The following is a 20,705-nucleotide window of genomic DNA, read 5'->3' as shown; positions in this document are numbered from 1 at the left end:
AACAATCTGTGCGGAATTGCTTGCTCGTCATGTGGCTGAGGGTGACAACTTCTTGTCAAAGATTGTTACAGGCGATGAAACGTGGGTTCATCACTTCGAACCTGAAACAAAACGGCAATCAATGGAGTGGCGCCACACCCACTCCCCTACCAAGAAAAAGTTTAAAGCCATACCCTCAGCCGGTAAAGTCATGGTTACAGTCTTCTGGGACGCTGAAGGGGTTATTCTGTTCGATGTCCTTCCCCATGGTCAAACGATCAACTCTGAGGTGTATTGTGCTACTCTTCAGAAATTGAAGAAACGACTTCAGCGTGTTCGTAGGCACAAAAATCAGAACGAACTTCTCCTTCTTCATGACAACGCAAGACCTCACACAAGTCTTCGCACCCGAGAGGAGCTCACAAAACTTCAGTGGACTGTTCTTCCTCATGCACCCTACAGCCCCGATGTCGCACCGTCGGATTTCCATATGTTTGGCCCAATGAAGGACGCAATCCGTGGGACGCACTACGCGGATGATGAAGAAGTTATTGATGCAGTACGACGTTGGCTCCGACATCGACCAGTGGAATGGTACCGTGCAGGCATACAGGCCCTCATTTCAAGGTGGCGTAAGGCCGTAGCATTGAATGGAGATTACGTTGAAAAATAGTGTTGTGTAGCTAAAAGATTGGGGAATAACCTGGTGTATTTCAATGCTGAATAAAACAACCCCTGTTTCAGAAAAAAATGTGTTGCATTAGTTATTGAACTGCCCTCGTATATATTGGTCACGACATCTTGGTAGATGATTGTTGCAGTGTCTGTGTGTTTATGGGTTGCATTTTTTCATATGACTTGTCAAGCCAATGGCAGCACGGCATCTCTTGCCGCAATTGTCACAAGTGTTTCTGGCTGCTGAGGCAGGAGCAGTGGCAGCATTGCGAACCTTTTTCTGCCTTAATCTTTCTAACAAGCCTTCATCATGCTTCGGCATTCCAGATGATATATCATCACGCCACTCTGGTCTCATGCTAGCCCGTGCCTCCCATCTGTTTGTGTCGATTCCAAAGCTCTCCATATCTCGTTTACAGGACTCCTTGAACCTCAATACAGGACGTCCTACAGGTCTTTTGGCTATAGAGATCTCTCCAAGCATTACCTCCCGTGGTAATCTGTCAGGATCCATACGGTGGACGAGTCCCTGCCAGCGGAGTCGTCTCTGCTTCAAGATAGCTGAAATACTGTTGCAGTTAGTTTTAGATAACACTGCTTCGTTGATCACTCGGTCCTTCCACGTTACTCCGATGATGGATCTCAGGCACCGCATGTGGAAAGCATGTTTCCGATGTTGTGGTACGTCGTAGAATATTCCCGCTTCAGCTCTTATACACTAAAGCGCCAAAGAAAAAAACGGCTCTGAGCACTATGGGAGTTAACATCTGAGGTCATCAGTCCCCTAGAACTTAGAACTACTTCAACCTTAATAACCTAAGGACGAAACTTCCTGGAAGATTAAAACTCTGTGCCGGACCGAGACTCGAGCTCGGGACCTTTACCTTTCGCGGGCAAGTGCTCTGCCATCTGAGCTACCCAAGCACGACTCACGCCCCGTCTTCACAGCTTTACTCCCACCAGTACCTCGTCTCCAACTTTCCAAACTTCACCGAGCGAGGTGGCGCAGTGGTTAGCACACTGGACTCGCATTCGGGAGGACGACGGTTCAATCCCGCGTCCGGCCATCCTGATTTAGGTTTTCCGTGATTTCCCTAAATCGCTCCAGGCAAATGCCGGGATGGCTCCTTTGAAAGGGCACGGCCGACTTCCTTCCCCGTCCTTCCCTAATCCGATGAGACCGATGACCTCGCTGTTTGGTCTCTTCCCCCGAAACGAGCCAAGTCCAAACTTCACATCAGCTCTCCTGCAAACCTAGCAGAACTAGCACTTCTGGAAAAAAGGATATTGCTTAGACACAGCCTGGGGGATATTTCCAGAATGAGATTTTCGCTCTGCAGCGGAGTGTGCGCTGATATGAAACTTCCTGGCGGATTAAAATGTGTAGCTCAGATGTTAGAGCACTTGCCCGCAAAAGGCAAAGGTCCCGAGTTCGAGTCTCGGTCCGGCGCACAGTTTTAATCTGCCAGGAAGTTTCATATCAGCACACACTCCGCTGCAGAGTGAAAATCTCATTCTGGTATCCTAAGGACATCACATACATCCATGCCCGAGGCAGGATTCGAACGTGCGACCGTAGCAGTCGCGCGGTTCCGGACTGAAGCGCCTAAAACCGCTCGGCCACGGCGACCGGCCGCCAAAGAAATAGGTATAGGCATTCGTATTCAGATACAGATATATGTGAAGAGGCAGAATACGGCACTGAGGTCGGCAACTGGCGCAATTGTTACATCGGTTACTGCTGCTATAATGGCAGGTTATCAAGATTCAAGTGAGTCCGAACGTGGTATTATAGTCGGCACACGAGCGCTGGCACACAGCATCTCCGAGGTAGCCATGAAATGGAGATTTTCCCGTTCGACCACTTCACTAGTGTACCGTGAATATAAGGAATCCCGTAAAACATCAACTCTCCGAGATCGCTGCCACCGGAAAAAGATCATGCAAGAACGGAACCAACGTCGACTTAAGACAATAGTTCAGCGAGACCGAAGTGCAAGCTTTCCACAAATTGCTGCAGATTTCAGTACTGAGCCATCAACAACTGTCAGCATGCGAACCATTCAACGAAACGTCATCAATATGGGCTTTCGCAGCCAAAGGCTCACTCGTGCACCTTGATGACTGCACGACATAAAGTTTTCCGACTCGCCTGAGCCCAACAAATCCGACACTGGACTGTTGATGATTGGAAACATGCTGCCTAGTCGAACGAGTATCGTTTCAAACTGTATCGAGTGGATGGACGTGTGCGCGTATAGAGAGAATCTCATAAATCCATGGACCCTATATGTCAGCAGCGGACTATTCGAGCTGTTGGAGGCTCTTTAATGGTAAGGGTCGGTGCACTAGGAGTGATGTGGGACGTCTGATACGTCTAGATGCAACTCTAACAGGTGACACGTATATAAGCATCCTGTCTGATCACCTGAATCCATTAATGTTCATTTGACGATTTCAGCAGGACAATGCGACACTCCACACGTCCAGAACTGCTACAGAGTGGCTCCAGGAACACTCTTCTGAGTTTAAACACTTCCGCTGCCCAACAAACTCCCCATAAATGAACATTGTTAGGCATATCTGGAATGCCTTGCAACGTGCTGTTCAGAAGAGATCTCCACCACCTCGTACTCTTACGGATTTACGGACAGCCCTACAGGATTCATGATGTCATGTTCCCCAGCACTGCTTCAGACATTAGTCGAGTTCATGCACGTCGTGTTGCGGCACTTCCGCTTGCTCGCTGGGGCCCTACACCATATTAGGCAGGTGTACCAGTTTCTTTGGCGCTTCAGTGTAGTCTCATGAAGTTCAGGTAGCTAGCGGCGCAATCGTAGCCTTCAAAATGGCGTCTGTAACGGAGGTGGTTTCTAAGCAGAGAGCTGCTATTAAGTTCCCTTGATAGTGAACAAGAACATGGTAAGTCGCTGGGCGAGGCGTCTGACATCATTGCAACAAAGTCGTGCAAACCTCTCAGAGCTCCCGTGCGCCATCGGGCCGCTCACAACTGTGACTTCTGCAATGTCGGAACGTGCAGTCAATCTCATTCGAGGTGATCCACGGATCACAGTCAAACACCTCGCTACACAATTCGACGTCTCCGTTGGTAGTGCTTCCAAGCTCGTCCACCATTTGAGGTACTCAACGGTGTATGCCCGCTGGATCTCTCACTGCGTAACGGAGGGCCGTAAAGAGCAACGAAGAACCACCTGTGCAGATATGTTTGCGCGTTACATGTATTTTGTCGAATATAGTCACAGGCGATGGAGCATAAGTTCATCACTTCGAACCGGAAACAAAACATCAGGCCAATGGGCATACCAGTGAAACCTTCCCGTCTCCTCTATATCTCTTTTTATTTTTTTTACGCAACCTTCCCTCCTACAATAACCTATGAAACCTTTCCTTAGGATTTCTATCTCTTGCTTAATAATAACAAATGAAATCTTCCCTTTGAAATTTATTCTCTTTCTCAATCTTCGTATACAAATTTAATTGCTGCTTATTGAAAGTGATTTTCTTATTATTTCGACGAAACGTAGAATATGTCGTCGTCGTGGCCTTCAGTCGTTATCTGCAATAACCCAAAACTGTTCCTTACCTTTTTTACTGTTACTGGATCGTCATCTGACTCCTACATCGCACTGCGACATGAATATCCTTACTCTGGTTTACTATATTAACTGCTGGTGGGCTGTCATAATAAGTGGTTGTATTTATTACCAAAGCTGACGTTATTCTTTAATTAATTTGACTGAAGTTACATATTTTTCTTGACAACAATAAAATTTTTGCAAAGTTTTACGTTCATGGTTTTTGTGATGGATTATAATCATTAATGCAATATTGCTGGCAAAAATTAATTATATTCTGAAAACGCTTCAGATATTTACTGTTGGTAATGAAATGATTTTACAAACGTTCAAATGGGACTTATTTTTTACAATAATCTTACAACTAGCATTGCGCAAACATACCTTCAGTAGTCTTGAGTTTCGCAAGGAAAATAATTCAATAATATTAGTTCGTCTTATGGTAATAGTTAGTTGATGTCTCTGTACATCCGTTTATAATCTCTTGTAAATCATAGCTGGTGGCTGGCAGGCACACTGCTCCTCTCAACCTCTCGCTTCAGACCTGTTACCGACTCGCTTCACACCTCGCTTACTACTGACTTCCTACGAACGCTAAATGCGATCTCTCCTGCCAACAATGTTTTCTGGTGCAGACAATCCCTGCTACCATTACAAAATGTATCAATGTGCGGTCTTTCCCGCCCTTTTCTTAAAATGTATCCATACACGGTCTCTCCCGCCCTTTTTAAAATTATATCAATTTGCGGTCTCTCTTGCCAACAATGCTTTGGTGCAGACATTCCCTGCTACCACAATTATTTCCAACATGACAAATATTAATTATTCCTACTTAACCCTATTAATAAAATATAAACATCTTTCATAAATTGTGGTCTGACAATAGACAATAGAAATATACACGTCTTACACCAGGGAAGCGGTGATACCCGATGTTGTTCGAAGAAGGCTTACACATTCCTCTCCACATGCGGCCGGCCGTTGTCCTGCTGAAATATGGCATGTGAAACGGCATGCAGGAGGGGCAGTGCCTCGGGCTGTAGAACTTCCCTGATGTAGCGGTAGCTGTTCAGATTGCCCTCAAGACGTAGAAGGCGAGATCGCATGTTACAGACAATCGCGCCCAAAACCATCACACTTGACATTTGCCCGCTATGCTGCTCAACAATACTGTCTTGTCCGCATGCGTTCATCACGTCCTCGTCGATCACGTTTGCGGCCAGTGCTGTAGGACACGTTGAGGCGGGACTCGTCCTAAAACGCTGCATTTTGTCACTCAGCGCGCCTGCGTCGGCATTCAGTGCACTCTGCTGCGTTGGTGGCTTCTGATCAACGGAAGCCGACGCCCGTAGACGGAGACATGTCCAAACCCCTTGCAGTGCTCTAATGTCACGCCAACACTGCGGTCAAACTTGTTCTGTCCGCTACGATCAAGTGGACAAGATAGCGGTCATCTTGCGCTGTGGTCACAGTGTGTCGACCACTACCTGTTTGGTGCTGTGCACGACCCTCTTCTTCCACTGGTTCCACATACGCCTCTCTTTTGAAGCAGCGTGCCCTGTAGGATTCACAATGTCACGGAACGAGAGATGCTCTCCCGGAGACCAGCCATTCTGCCTCGTTCGAGCGCACTCACATGCCATTATTCCATCCCTTGATGTCAGCGAGGCATAGTGGCACTTGGTTGCATGTTTCCAGTTCGTATAACGGCCCCGCATCGACTGAGCTTTACGTAACACTCACCTGTCCGGTCACGCAAAAGAGGACACTGTTGGGCCTACATGCACACCATCTCTCTGCCATAAATCACTTACTATGGCTCCACAGTTCTACTCGTCGACTTATGGTGACTTGTTGCATACCGTTGCTTCTGAATGTTTCATCTTATACAAACAGCTGTGTTCGTATACCAAAAACTTCTTCAATAGAAAATTATGACTAACAGAATCAAATCCCAACTGGTTATATTTTATCATTTAATAACTTTATTATATGCTCAGAATGAGATTTTCACACTGCAGCGGAGTGTGCACCGAAATGAAACTTCCTGGCAGATTAAAACTGTGTGCCGTACCGAGACTCCAACTCGGGACCTTTGCCCTTCGCGGGCAAGGGCTCTACCAAGTGCTTGGGTAGCTCAGATGGTAGAGCATTTGCCCGCGAAAGGCAAAGGTCTCGAGTTCGAGTCTCGGTCCAGCACACAGTTTTAATCTGCCACGAAGTTTCATATCAGTGCACACTCCGTTGCAGAATGAAAATCTCATTCTGGAAACATCCCCCGGGCTGTGGCTAAACCATGTCCCCGCAATATCCTTTCTTCCAGGAGTGCTAGTTCTGCAAGGTTCGCAGAAGAGCTTCTGTGAAGTTTGGAAGGTAGGAGACGAGGTACTGGCAGAATTGAAGGTGCGAGGACGGGGCGTGAGTCGTGCTTGGGTAGCTCAGCGAAAGATCAAGGTCACGAGTTCGAGTCTCGGTTCGGCACACACTTTTAATCTGCCAGGAAGTTTCATTTAAATAGCTATCTCAGTAACGCGGAGCTTTTGCAGTCCACGACGTGCTACGTTATAACGCTAGTGTAAACGAGAGCTACTCAACCTATTGCCAGTCAGCTGAGGATTTTCACTGGGGCGGTAACAGATGGGTGAGGTGGTGCTGACCACTGTGCAGTGGGAGTGCGTTGCCAGAGGTGTGCGGCCGCCAGCCACGCCCCCCGTCCGTCATTGTCGAAGCTCAGCGGTCGGCGGTCCCATTAAGGAGCGCGGTAGACGCATCAGTCGCCGGCGCTGACATACGGCGCCCGCCGGGACGGCCGACTTTTCGTAATTACCGCAGCCGATGGGCCCGGGCGAGGGCGTCTTACCGCCTCTCCCGCTGCGACAGAAATGAGACTGGTCGGCCGGCAAGTGGGCGTCGAGGCGACGGCGGAGTCCAAAGGCAGGGGCAAAGCGACACTCCAAGGCGCGGTTCCCTCTTGATGCAGCTCTCCATGCTATTCTATCCCGTGCAAGCGTCATCATTTCCGAATAACTACTGCAACCGATATCCTTCCCAATCTGCTTGCTGTATTCATTTCTTGGTTTCCTTCTACGATTTTTAACCCCCGCCCGTCCCCCGCACACTTCCCTGCAATACTAAACTGATGACACTTCGACGTCTCAGCTTGTGTCCTATAAACCGATCCTTTCTTTTAGTCAGTTTGTGCCACAAACCCCCAATTCTGTTCAGTCATTAGTTACGTGATCCATTCATCTAATTCCTGTTTGAGTTTTTGAATTAAAAATAGGCTTGGTTGCAACTTATTCTTATATTAACAACGCGTTTCCCCTTCGTGGGACATCTTCAGTTTATCTTAAAATTTTACTTTTAGAACACTTTAAAAGCCATAAAACGGTTCTGTGCTAGATTGAACACGCGTTAATCACACGGACCCGCACAAATCTTTTCCTTTCCAACATTTTAAAAACTCTAAATTTTCGTTTGATTTCCTTTACTGCTTGCTCAATGTACAGATCCGAGTAACATCGGGATAGACGGCAATCCTGTCTCACTCTCTTCTCTCCATTAGACTGTTTGCCGATGATGCTGTATAGTCTACAGGAAAGTAGTATCACACGAAAGTTGTGAACAAATCAATGAGGATTTGCAGAAAATAAATGCGTGATGTAATGACTGGCAGTTATCTCTCAATATTAGTAAGTGTAAACTACTGCGTATAACAAGGCAAAAATCCCGAATAATGTACGAGTACAAAATAAATGCCCAGTCTTTGGAAACGGTAACATTAGTCAAGTATCTGGGTGTGACTATTCGAAATGATCTCAAATGGAATGATCAGATTACACAAGTAACGGGTAAGGCGAACTCTAGATTGCGGTTGATTGGTAGAATCCTGAGGCGATGCAGTACTTCAACAAAGTAAATAGCTTACAAGACGTTAGTTCGTCCAGTCTTGGAGTTGTTCGTCTGTATGGGACCCTTACCAGTTGGGTCTGATTCAAGAGATTGAGAATGTCCAAAGAAGAGTGACAAGATTCGTGACTGGTGCATTTAGCCATCGCGAGAGCGTTACAAATCTCATAGAAAGTTTGAAGTGGGACACACTTGCAGATAGACGACGCGCTAAACAGAAGGGGCTGCTCACTCAATTCCGAAATCCAATCTTCACCTAGGATGTAGAGTATATATTATTACCACCAACTTTCAAATCGCGCAATGATCATCATTCAAAGATAAGGGAAATAAGCGCTCGTACTGAGGCGTTCAGACAGTCGTTTTTCCCTCGCGCGATCCGCGAGTGGAACAGTGAGGGGGGAGGGGGGGATATGACTTTGGCGCGAATTGTGCCCTCCGCCAGACACCGCTTGGTGTCTAGCGGAGTATATATGTAGATATAGATGTAGAACCACTGCTTCCCTTTCCCTCTTACAATTACCGCCTGGTTTCTGGTACAAATAGAATTTTACTCCTGGTACCTTTAGAATTTTAAAGAGATTATTCCAGTCACCATTTTCAAAAGATAACTCGAAGTATACAGATGTCATAAATGTAGGTTTGCCTTTCCGTAATCTATCTCGTAATATAAGTCGTAGGGTCATTATTGCCTCACGTGTTCCTATATTTCTCAGAAATCCAAACTGTTCTTCCCCGAGCTTGGCTTGTATAAGTTTTTCCATTTTTGAAGGTAATTCGAGTCAGTATTTTAGAACCATGACTAATTAAACTGATAGTCTGAGATTTTCTGGAACTGGAATTATTATATTTCACCTGTATGACACATCTTGCACACTAGATGGAAGAGTTTGGACATGGCTCTTTCTCCCTAAAGCTATCAGTAGTTCTGGTTGAATGCCGTATATTCCTGGGGCCTTGTTTCGATTTAGATCTTTCCGTACTCTGTCAAATTCTTCTCGCAGTATTATATCTCCCATCTCATCTTCATCTACGTCCTCTTCCAATTCTATAACATTACCTTCGAGTTCATCTCCCTTGCATAGGCTCTCCATATACTCCCCCCACTTCTCAGTTTCCCTTCTTTGCTTAGGTGTGGTTTTCCATCTCACCTTTTGATTTTCCTACAGTGTGGTACAATACAAACTTCGAGTCATGAGATGATCCACGAAAAAAAAAATTGTTTTATGTAAATGAATCAAAGATACATCCGTCTCGCTGCTCAGTTTCTGCGTAAATCTTTTACTGTTTGAGTAAAAAATTAAAAACTACGGATTTCAGATTTGCATGTGTTCTCTGCTACGCAGCGTGTCTCACTAGATTCTAAGGAAATTACCCGGTAAAAAATGATTTTTTCACATCTTATAATTCCACATTACAGGGTGGTAACGAACTGGTTTTCTTTTCGCTATTGCGCATAGTTATTGTGATTATATGCAAATAAGTAACCCAGCGGACATATTTTGAAAATTTTCCAGTGAAGAACGAGGTCGTCAGCAAGTTCACGTTTGGTGGGTTTTACAAGGGCATACTGAAAAGTAATGTTTCCGTATTTTTTATGTAAAAACCCTCAAAAATTCAAATAAAATGAACGTTACTAATATACTACAACTTTAGTCTTCATGTCCACATTTTTATTTCTCAACTTAGTCACCTTGGCTGAGAACACATTGCTCCCAACGAGGGGTCAGTTTGTTGACACCGTCACTATAAAAGTTTTGATTTTGTTGACGGAGCCACACACAACCTCACCTCTGCTTGCACCTCTTCATCACTATCAAAGTGAAGTCCTCGGCTATGTCAAGTTCTGGAAACAGATGAAAATCGGATCATGCCATGTGGGGACTATGTGAAGGATGATCGATGACAGTGCAATGTTCAATTGTGTGTGAATTCCTATGGGACCAAACTGCTGAGGCCATCGCTACCTAGACTTACACACTACTTAAACTAACTTATGCTAAGAACAACACACACGAACAGCTCGTGACGTGAGAAGAAATCTCACGCTCATAGAAGAGCATCTCAAGAACTTAGATCCACCAGAAGAGCATGAGAACACAAACAAGCCCGCCGCAGCATATGTTGATAGTTGTCAAGAAACTGTCAAATTGTCATAATCTCTGGAAAGAGACCGCAGCGATGGTTATGTATTTGGTCAAAGTGGACCAGCCGCGATTTCTGAGAAAAACTTAATTTTTGGTAAAAGGTTATAGGCCCTGCGGAACCATGCTCTTAAACTTAGAGTAAATAATTACGGAGTATCTGACCGGTAATGCAGTGTTTGCACGTATAAATTCACGAATATAAGGCACGACGGAATGAGAATACTCGGAACTATAATCTCTTAACAGACCTGTAGTTCATGATTCTGTTTTGCATCATTCTCATTTACCTACTAAAAGAGGGGACAGTAATGAGTAGTGCTGTGGTCTTCGGTCCAAACAAGGGTTTGATGTAGATCCCTGCGCTAATCTATCCTGCACACGCCCTCTCATCTCTGAGTAACCGCTGCAATCTGCATCCGTTTGAAACAGGTTACCGTACTCGTCTCGTCTCTTGGTACCCGCCCCCCTCCCCCCCCCCCCCCACACACACACACGCATTCACTTCACTCTAGCACTCTAATACTAAACTGACAACTCTTGGGTATTCCAGAATGTGTCCTACAAACTGAGCCCTTCTTTTAGTCACCTTATGCCGCAAATTTCTTCCCCCTCCTCCACTTCTCTTCAGTACTTTCTCATTAGTTACATGATACACCCGTATAATCTTCAGCATTCTTCTGTAGCTGCACGTTTCAAAAGCTTCCCTTCTTCTCTGAACCGCTTATCGTCCACGTTTCACTTCCATACAAGGCTACACTCCAAACAAATACCTTCATAAAAGACTTCCCAACACTTACATTTACATTCAGCGTTAACAAATAGCTTTTTTGATAAATGTACGCCTTGCTATTGGTCTTTTTGCTGTTGCTCTTCTTGCTATTGCCAGTGTGCATTTTACATCCTCTCTACTTCAGCAATTTCGGGCCACAACAGCAAAACTCATCTACTACTCTCATTTCGTATTATATTTAATTCCTTCTAAATCACCTGAGTCAACTCGACTACATTCTATTAATCTCGTTTTAGTTTTCCTGATGTTCATTCTACAGTATTTTTTCAAGATACTGTCCACTTCGTGCAACTGCTCTTTCATTCCTTTGCCGCCTCTGGCAGAGTTATAGTGTCATCGACAAACCTCAAAGTTTTTTTTCTTCTCCCCGGACTTTAATTCCCTTTCAAAATTTCTCCTTGGTTTCCGTTACTGTTTGCTCAATGTACGGATGGAATAGCATCCAGGGTAGGTTACAATGCTGCCAAGCCCCCATCTCGATCACTGCCTTTCGACTCTTGTAAGTGTAGTCTGGTTTCTCTACAAGTTGTAAATAATTTCCTGTTGAAACTACCCAGCCAGACGCCGTGCGCAGTGATATTTCCTATTTTTGTCTTCTTACGGACACTCACTTCCCGAGCAGGCTTCAGGATCTCACAAACTATAATCTGTGTCTGGACGTGTGGATTTTTCACGTGCAGGAGGCACTACAGTTAACGGATTCAAGATGGTACGGCGGCAGAGTGGCACATTCCTTCCCTACGCACACACCGACCTGTGGACCACGCCTTTTCCACCCCATTTCTCGCGCATGCTTAAGCGACTCCGCGGTCCCACGACTCCTGTACTCACACCGGTCGGCACCTCCTTTGTTGACTGAGAAACTGGAGTAGAACGCAAACGTCGTGTAATATGAACCAACGGCTGGCTGTCCCACGATTGCCCTCCACTTAATACCTGGAGAGGAGCTAGAGGTTTGGTAGCTCACAAAGTAGGTGATCATTAACAACTAGCTATTCCTGTGAAGCGAGCTTAGGCTGATCCCAGACTCCACTAAAGGAAGAACTTTTTAGAGAGTGATTTCTGACTACAGGTACTGGAATGGACGTAAAGCGAAAATTTAATGTGACGGACGTGTAAGGCTGTCAGTATCTGTAGCTTCAAGCGATCCATGAATAAAGTTCCGCGTAGATTTCCGACTCCTTGTCCGACAGTGAATGACTCAATATAAAATGAAAAAGCCGGATAATTATAAAAACATAACAGCATCAAGGGAAGCCAACAACATTGTCAGATAGAGACGGTCAATATCTCTGACGGTTTCTGAATCAGATACCCGTCTTTACGCACGGCTTTCCGGATTGGGAAGGAGCGCCTGGTCCCCGGCACGAATCCGCCCGGCGGACTTGTGTCGAGGTCCGTTGAGCCGGCCAGTCTGTGGATGGTTTTTAGGAGGTTTTCCATCTGCCTCGGCATATGCGGGCTGCTTCCCCTTATTCCACCTCAGCTACACTATGTCGGCGATTGCTGTGCAAACAAGTTGTCCACGTACGCGTACGCCACCATTACTCTACCACGCAAACATAGGGGTTACACTCGTCTGGTGTGAGACGTTCAAATGGCTCTAAGCACTATGGGACAACATCTGAGGCCATCAGTTACCTAGAACTACTTAAACCTAACTAACCTAAGGACATTACACATATCCATGCCCGAGGCAGGATTCGAACCTGTGACCGCAGCGGCAGCGCGATTCCGGACTGAAGCGCCTAGAACCGTTCGGCCGGAGGGGCCGGCGGTGTCAGACGTTCCCTAGGGGGGGGGGGGGGGGGTTCCACCGGGGGCCGGACCGCACAATAACCCTGAAAGAGTGCAGATATTTTATGATGCCAGTAGCCCAGACAGCGTGACAAATAAGCAAAATTTTAGTAGTAAATTAGACGGTTCTATTCGCGAAACTGTACCAGACGCTGTCTGCCACTGGAATTAATACGTTCACTATTGGAATTTTGAGAACTTAAGTTCCAGGAAGGGTCGGACAACATACTGCTACAGGTGCGACGGAAACATACGACTGTGACTCGCCGGCGGAGAACTACGCCTGGCGGAGGAACGGGTCTCCGTGGCTCGGAGGCCGCTATCCTCTCGTAAATCGACGGAGGGTCGCCGCGGGTCGGAAATAGAGACGGAGGAGGGTGGGTCCGTTACAAGCGGACCAACACATGTCCGCGGCCCAGCGACACACGCAGTATCTTACCGCGGGCGTCCGCGGCAAAGTACGAATGCAGGGCACTGAGGTCGTCAGCGGCTGTCTAGCACAACTACACTAGACTCTAATTCCAATCCTGAGGCCCGCCTCTAAGCAGCAAAGTGGCCGCTATTTCTTACTCTTCAGTTTTTACTCCAGAGCTGTGTTCTGAGAAGATTTTTTTTTCTTCTGAAGACGGTATGCGTTTCGCACACAGTACTTTGCTTGCTTCTTCCCGTCCGCATGTAAAAGTTTCTCATCCCAAAATTGGACTACACCCAATGCTTCCTTGTCTGCTTGCCGTAATTCGTCGAGGCTTCATTTACTGGGACAGGTGGGACAGGTCAGAAAAGATTACTTATCCCGATTTTCTTCGTAATCACATTTGTCGCCATATTCATCTATAAGGCCCCCTTTAATCAGGTTTGTGAAACAGCACGCTGGAACTTATCCACCTGGTATTGTTCCACTTCTACTAATAACTATTTTTTCTCTGATCTTTCATTTTTGTGCTAGTTCGTATATATGTAGTGTTGCCCAAATCTATCAAAATCTTATTCAGACCGCATTACATGCAGATCCATTATTCAATTAATAATTTTCAGTATACTTATGGCAGTAACGCATTTAGCTTTACTTGAAATCGTCTTGATTAAAAGAAATGAATAATTGAAACCACCGTATTGCCGCGTAATAGTAGATTTTGACTGAGCTAATCAGTAGTTTTGGAATTATTGACACGTTCCATTAGAAAGAAGTTGAAACGTCCCCTTAGAAAAATTAATGAATTACTGTGCTGGTAAACCCGTTACATTATTTGATTTTCAAACAGCTGAGCAGAACTGAACGTACTCAGACATTTCGCTCTTTACTTATTCTGATCAACACTAAACTGACACACAGTATTTTTAGCGTAACGCATTCTGACTTTCAATAATCTCTATAAAAAAAAAGGCCATGACCAACAATAACCTATACCTTTCATGAATCACTTACCTCACAAAATTCTTCGTTACTCGAAGTACTGCAATACAGCGAGCGCCAATACTGCCAGCTAAATAAAAGATTCTAACTACGGAAGGCACTAACTACTGATAGGCATACTTAGCAAATGAAAGATTTTGATAGAGAACAAACAATGTATTTACCTTAATAGTTTTCAAAAGTCATTATATATATATCAGTTCATGACATCCACTCTTACAAAGCCGGCCGAAGTGGCCGCGCGGTTCTGGCGCTGCAGTCTGGAACCGCGAGACCGCTACGGTCGCAGGTTCGAATCCTGCCTCGGGCATGGATGTGTGTGATGTCCTTAGGTTAGTTAGGTTTAACTAGTTCTAAGTTCTAGGGGACTAATGACCTCAGCAGTTGAGTCCCATAGTGCTCAGAGCCATTTGAGCCAGTCTTACAAATTTACTGTCTCTGGCGGACACACGTCCAGATCATCCGCTCTGAAAACTCTGCCATCTCTCTCCCCACATCCACCACTGCTGGCGGCTCACCTCCAACTGCCTAACACTACAATAGCAAATATTCCAACAATGCCAACCAGCCACAGACTGCACACAGTACAGCCAGTGATTTTCATACAGAGCGCTACGTGACGTTACCAACATAAAAACCTAAGCAGCCTACTTAGAAACTGTCTCCAGATTTTACAGTAACATGTTCTAATTTTCAGGAACCTACTTCACTTAAAAGATGATTAGTTCTGCAGTTCAGACACATTCAAAATTACTGTTGCCTTATCTGCCGTTATACTTGTTTATTTCTCAAGTTTATCATCATACATTGGTTGCCCTAATTTTTGTGGACCGAATGACCTCCACCATTAATCAGTTAAGCCACTAATTATTAATTCTCATAAATTATATTAATTTAAAATACGGCAACTGTTCTTGTAAATACATAATTCCCGACGTAGACATACAAAACAGTTTCGTAATCTTTTTTACTTTATTGACTTGTTATGTAAAGTACGTCATTGTTGGAACATCTAACTCCATTAAATATCATGCATTCCGTTTTGTAGTCGAATATGTAAAATATCCTTAAGCCAGTTTTAAAATAAACCTTAATCTACATCTACATGGATACTCTGCAAATCACACTTGAGTGCTTGGCAGAGGGTTTATCGAACCACCTTCACAGTAATTGTCTGTTATTGTACTCTCGAACAGCGCGCGGAAAAAACGAAGACCTTTATCTTCCCGTGCGAGCTCTGCTTTAACTTATATTATTATGATGATCGTTTCTCCCTATGTAGGTCGGCGTCAGCAAAATAATCTCGCATTCTGAGGAGAAAGTTAGTAATTGAAATTTCGTGAGAAGATTACGCCGCAACGAAAAACGTGTTCGTTCTAATGGTGTCTATCGCAAATCCTGTATCATGTCCGTGACACTCTTTCCCCTATTTCGCGATGGCAGAAAACGTGCCGGTCTACATTGAACTTTCTCGATGTACTCCGTTAAGCCTATCTGGTAAGGATACCAGACCGCGCGGCAGTACTACAAAAGAGGACGGACAAGCGTAGTGTAAGCAGTCTCCTTAGTAGATCTGTTACATTTTCTAAGTGCTCTGGCCTTCCCCATAAGATTTTTGTGTGTTCTTTCCAGTTTAAATTGTTCGTAATTGTAATTCCTAGGTATTTAGTTGAATTTGCAGCCTTTAGATTAAACTGATTTATCGTGTACCCCAAGTTTAACACATTCCTGTTAGTATTCTTGTAGATGACCTCACACTTTTCATTATTTAGGGCCAATAGCCAATTTTCGCACCATTATTTTCTAAATCGTTATGTAATTTGTTTTTATCTTTTGCACAATAGAGGTATTTTCTAAATCCGTGTTGACTGTGTGTCAACAGACCGTTCTCTTTGAGGTAATTCTTACTGCTTAGCTTGGTGGTAGCGTGCTTGCCTCCCGTTCAAGCGGGCCCGGGTTCGATTCTCGGCCGGGTTGGAGATTTTCTCCGCTCGTGTACTGGGTGTTGTGTTGTCCTCATCATCATTTCATGCTCATCACCGGCGCGCAAGTCGTCCAATGTGGCGTCGACCACTTGGCGGCCGATCTTCCGCTAATGGGGCCTCCCGGCCAACGATGCCACACGCTCTTATCATTTTCCATAATGTTCAAACACAACATATGTTCCAAAATGCTGCTGCATATCGACGTTAGTGATATGGGCTTGTAATTTAGTGGATTGCTCCTACTACCCTTCTTGAATATTAGTGTGACCAGTGCAACTTTCCAGTTTTGGGTACGGATCTTTCGCCGCGCGGGATTAGCCGAGCGGTCTTGGGCGCTACAGTCATCGACTGTGCGGCTGGTCCCGATTGAGGTTCGAGTCCTCCCTCGGGCATGGGTGTGTGTGTTTGTCCTTAGGATAATTTAGGTTAAGTAGTGTGTAAGCTTAGGGACTGATGACCTTAGCAGTTAAGTCCCATAAGATTTCACACACTTTTTTTTTTTTTTTTTTTTTTTTTTTTTTTTTTTTTTTTGTACGGATCTTTCCTCGAGTGAGCGGTTGTAAGTGGTTGTTAAGTACTTAGCCACTGCATCAGCATACGCTGAAAGGAACGTGATTGGTACACAATCTGCATCTGGAGACTTGCTTATATTAAGTGATTTAATTTTCTTCACTATTCCGAGGATTTCTACTTCTAAGTTACTTCTGAGTTTGATTCTAATAAGGCATGGTTTATCTATCTGGGATCCCTATGAGATAGGACTGACAGAGGAGATAAAGGCGTTTCGTCACGGGATCGTTAGCTGGCGAGAGAGCGTTACGGAGATGCTAAACAAACTCCACTGGCAGACGTTACAAGAGAGGCGTTGTGCATCACGGAGAGATTATCTATTGAAATTTCGGGACAGCACTTTTCAGGAAGAGTCGGACAACATATTACTTCCCCCCACCTACATCTCTCGTATTCACCACGGGGAGAAAATTCGAGAAATTAGAGCCAATACAGATCCTTACCGTCAATCATTCTTCCCAAGCACCATTTGCGGATGGAACAGGGTTAGAGGATCAGATAGTGATCCGAAAGTACCCTCCGCCACACACCATGTAGATGTAGGTGTAATTCTGAAATATTCACTTCGTCTTCTTCGGTGAAGGAAGGCTGTTTTTAGTACCTCTGCTTCTGCACTACTGTCATCGATAGAATTTCCATTGCTACCGCATAGAGAAGGCACTGTGCTAACAGGCCCGTTAGGGTATACAAGAGGCGTCACACTGCAATCAGATCACTGCGAAGGGCAGGAGGTGCCGCATTCTCCTTTCACACTGTGGTGTCAGCGCCTGACAGAGTTTGAAAGGAGCGTAACTGTATATCTCCATTTGGCCGGCTGGACGAATCTTGAATATCCAGGTTTTCGGGGCATTCAGATGTTACAGTGGTGCGACGTTGGACTGCATAGAAACGATAGGGCAGGCATACATGTCGTAGAAGTTACGGTCGTGCACGGCTGACCAAGACAAGGGAGATCGCCAAATTGGGCACCAGCCACATTGTAATCCCTTCACATTTCCAACTGCCTTCCGAGAACAGGTAATGGACTGTGTGCGAAATTCTGTGTCATCCTGCACAATTGGTCGGAAAGTAGCAGCGGCCACACTCAAGAATTGCCGTTCCACGTGCAGGCACTCGTTAACACCGCAACACAAACGGCTGCGTTTGGAGTGGTGCCGTGACGGAGAGGAATGAACTGCTGGTGAATGGTGTTCTGCGATGAATCGCAGCTTTGCACAACGCCGAGTGATCATTGTCGGCGAGCGTGATGCCGACCCTCGGAGAGATCCCATTCTTCCAGTGTCTTGGAGACGCACAGAGGTGTTGCTCCCATCATGGCGTGGGAAACACTCGAGTACCACTTCCCGTTACGGCTGATAGTGACTGAGGAAACTCTGACGACAGAACGGTACATCAAGGACATCCTGCGCTCTCAAGTGGTACCTCTGTTGCGTCAGCAACAAGCCTAATTTTTTCAGCAGGGCAGTTTTCGTCCACACGTCTCTATGAACTGCCTGGGCGACGCTGAGTTTCTCCTCTGACGAGCAGTATCCCCAGATCCGTCCCCGCTAGAACATGCTGGGACCAATTGGGACGTCAGCGGCGTCCCAACGTCTATATACAGGATATAGGATACAACGGTTGAATGACACACACTTCCGAACCGAACCATTGAGTGCATCCAGACCAAACGTCAAACTGATACTGCCAAGTTCTTTGACAGTTTAACTCGATTTAGTAAACACTGCAATAACATCGAATATCCTCTAATTCCTACATATTATATTTGTTACTATTATGATTTTATGATCTAAACCAGCTGACAAACCTGCCATTGCTCAGGTACTCAAAAGTGGCTCTAAGCATTATGGGACTTACATCTGAGGTCATCAGTCCCCTAGACTTAGAACTACTTAAACCTAACTAACCTAAGGATATCACAGACATCCATGCCCGAAGCAGGATTCGAACCTGCGACCGTGGCAGCAGCGCGGTTCCGGACTGAAGCGCCGAGAACCGCTCGGTCACAGCGGCCGGCATTGCCTAGGTACTCATTTTGTCAATTTTCTAGTAGAAAAATGGAAAAAAAATGAACTGTGATTGTAGTGTGGTATCGAAAAAAAAATCCTTTATATATATACTTGAAAGCGCCTTTCAAATTATGAAATAGTCGTACAAAGAAATGTGTGTAATGTACAAATGTATAAGTACAGCTTGTTCGCGTGTCTACAATGCCATGTCGTAGGTCTCTATGGCAACGCCTCTTCATAGCTCTATAGAGTGCTATTGTTTTCGCCTACAGGTGTTGGCGTTTCGTAGGTGAAAGCTGTCAAAAGCGCTGCCAGGTATTAGGAATTCCCTCAAGTTGACTCGACTGCAGGAGTGTCTTACTAATGGAGAATAAATGTATTAAATCTTTATGCGTGATGTGGCATTTTTTCACTCATCTCAGTGTTCATGACATCATATCTCTTGCACTGTGTGTCGTACAATGATGTATTTGTGTAGAGATACTGAGCGATATATTTAGATACTACTGCGAAATACGTTACGAATAGAGTTAGTAGCAAGGAAGTAACAAATATAAACGTGATGCATGACGTGTCAGTTTTTCGCGTCTCTCGTGTTTATGACGCCATATGTCCTATCTGTGTGTCATAAAATTATACAATTTTGTAAGTACATTTAGCGACATATGTAAATACTGTCTGTGAAATTTATTGCGAATAGAGTTAGTAACACATAAGTAATAAATTTTAAATATCATGCGTGATGCGGCAGTTTCTCACGCATGTCAATGTTTATGACGCCGTACTTCAAGGACTATGATAGGTAGGTGGTTTTTACCCCGACAGCGATTGTACCCTGATAGTAAGGGATATGTGTACATGTTATATATAAATATAAACGTCCATTTTTATCACATGCACGGACACCAACTAGCTCGCCACGTTGTTTACTTGTTCCGATGTTATATATATATATATATATATATATATATATATATATATATATATATTTTTTTTTTTTTTTTTTTTTTTTTTTTTTTTTTTGGCTTGCGGCAGCTACACAACGAGCCCAAGAGTGCAATGAACGAATGAAGATCTGATGATGAGTCGCTGGGCGACTTAAAACTGTGGAAGGGAAAAACTAACTGGTTAAAACCAATACCGGTATTTTAGTTCTGAATAACCGGTATTTTTCGGTGTTTGTTTTGTCTCGGTTTTAACAGAAGGTTTTTTTACTAATAACCGCGTAAAAATATCCATAGCAGCAGTGTTAAAAATTTTCGTTTTTAAATAAATGTTTTTTTTTAAAAAAAAAGAAGGGTGATTTTTATTCTTAAAATTTGCGCTGCATTGAAATTTTGCGTTATTATGCAACATGGGGAAAGAGATGAGTGCTATTTTAATAACAGTGCCAACAGAAACGAGCAACAAGCACGTAACATAAGAACTGCTACTGCATTACTCAGGCAGTAACGCCCCTGTTGCTGTGTGTCGTGGCTTAAAATGGTTCAAATGGCTCTGAGCACTATGGGACTTAACATCGGAGGCCATCAGTCCCCTAGAACTTAAAACTACTTAAACTTAACTAACCTAAGGACATCACACACATCCATGCCCAAGGCAGGACTCGAACCTGCGACCGTAGCGGTCGCGCGGTTCCAGACAGTAGCGCCTAGAATCGCCCGGCCACTCCGGCCGGCCGTCGAGGCTTAAAGTACGCGCGTACGTGCAACATACAAGATTTGCCTCCAGTTCGTCTGTATGGTAGTTTCTCGCTGTCGTCGGTGGGCATTCCTGGTATTGCAGAAGAGTACCAGCCCTGGTCTGGAACTGGCGTAGCAATGAAGTACAATGC

At 44.8% G+C, this 20,705-nt stretch overlaps 1 protein-coding gene across 1 annotated transcript in view; it reads left to right on the top strand.

The window, feature by feature from the left end:
* The window catches only part of LOC126203183 (netrin receptor UNC5C), a 339,422-nt gene that overhangs the window by 24,789 nt on the left and 293,928 nt on the right, over nucleotides 1-20,705 (top strand). The gene's annotated exons all lie outside the window — the stretch shown is intronic.

Source organism: Schistocerca nitens, chromosome 9 (assembly GCF_023898315.1).
Source record: "Schistocerca nitens isolate TAMUIC-IGC-003100 chromosome 9, iqSchNite1.1, whole genome shotgun sequence".
Lineage (NCBI taxonomy): Eukaryota > Metazoa > Arthropoda > Insecta > Orthoptera > Acrididae > Schistocerca > Schistocerca nitens.
The sequence above is the reverse complement of the archived record's forward strand: the minus strand, read 5'-3'. Positions and strand labels throughout refer to the sequence as shown.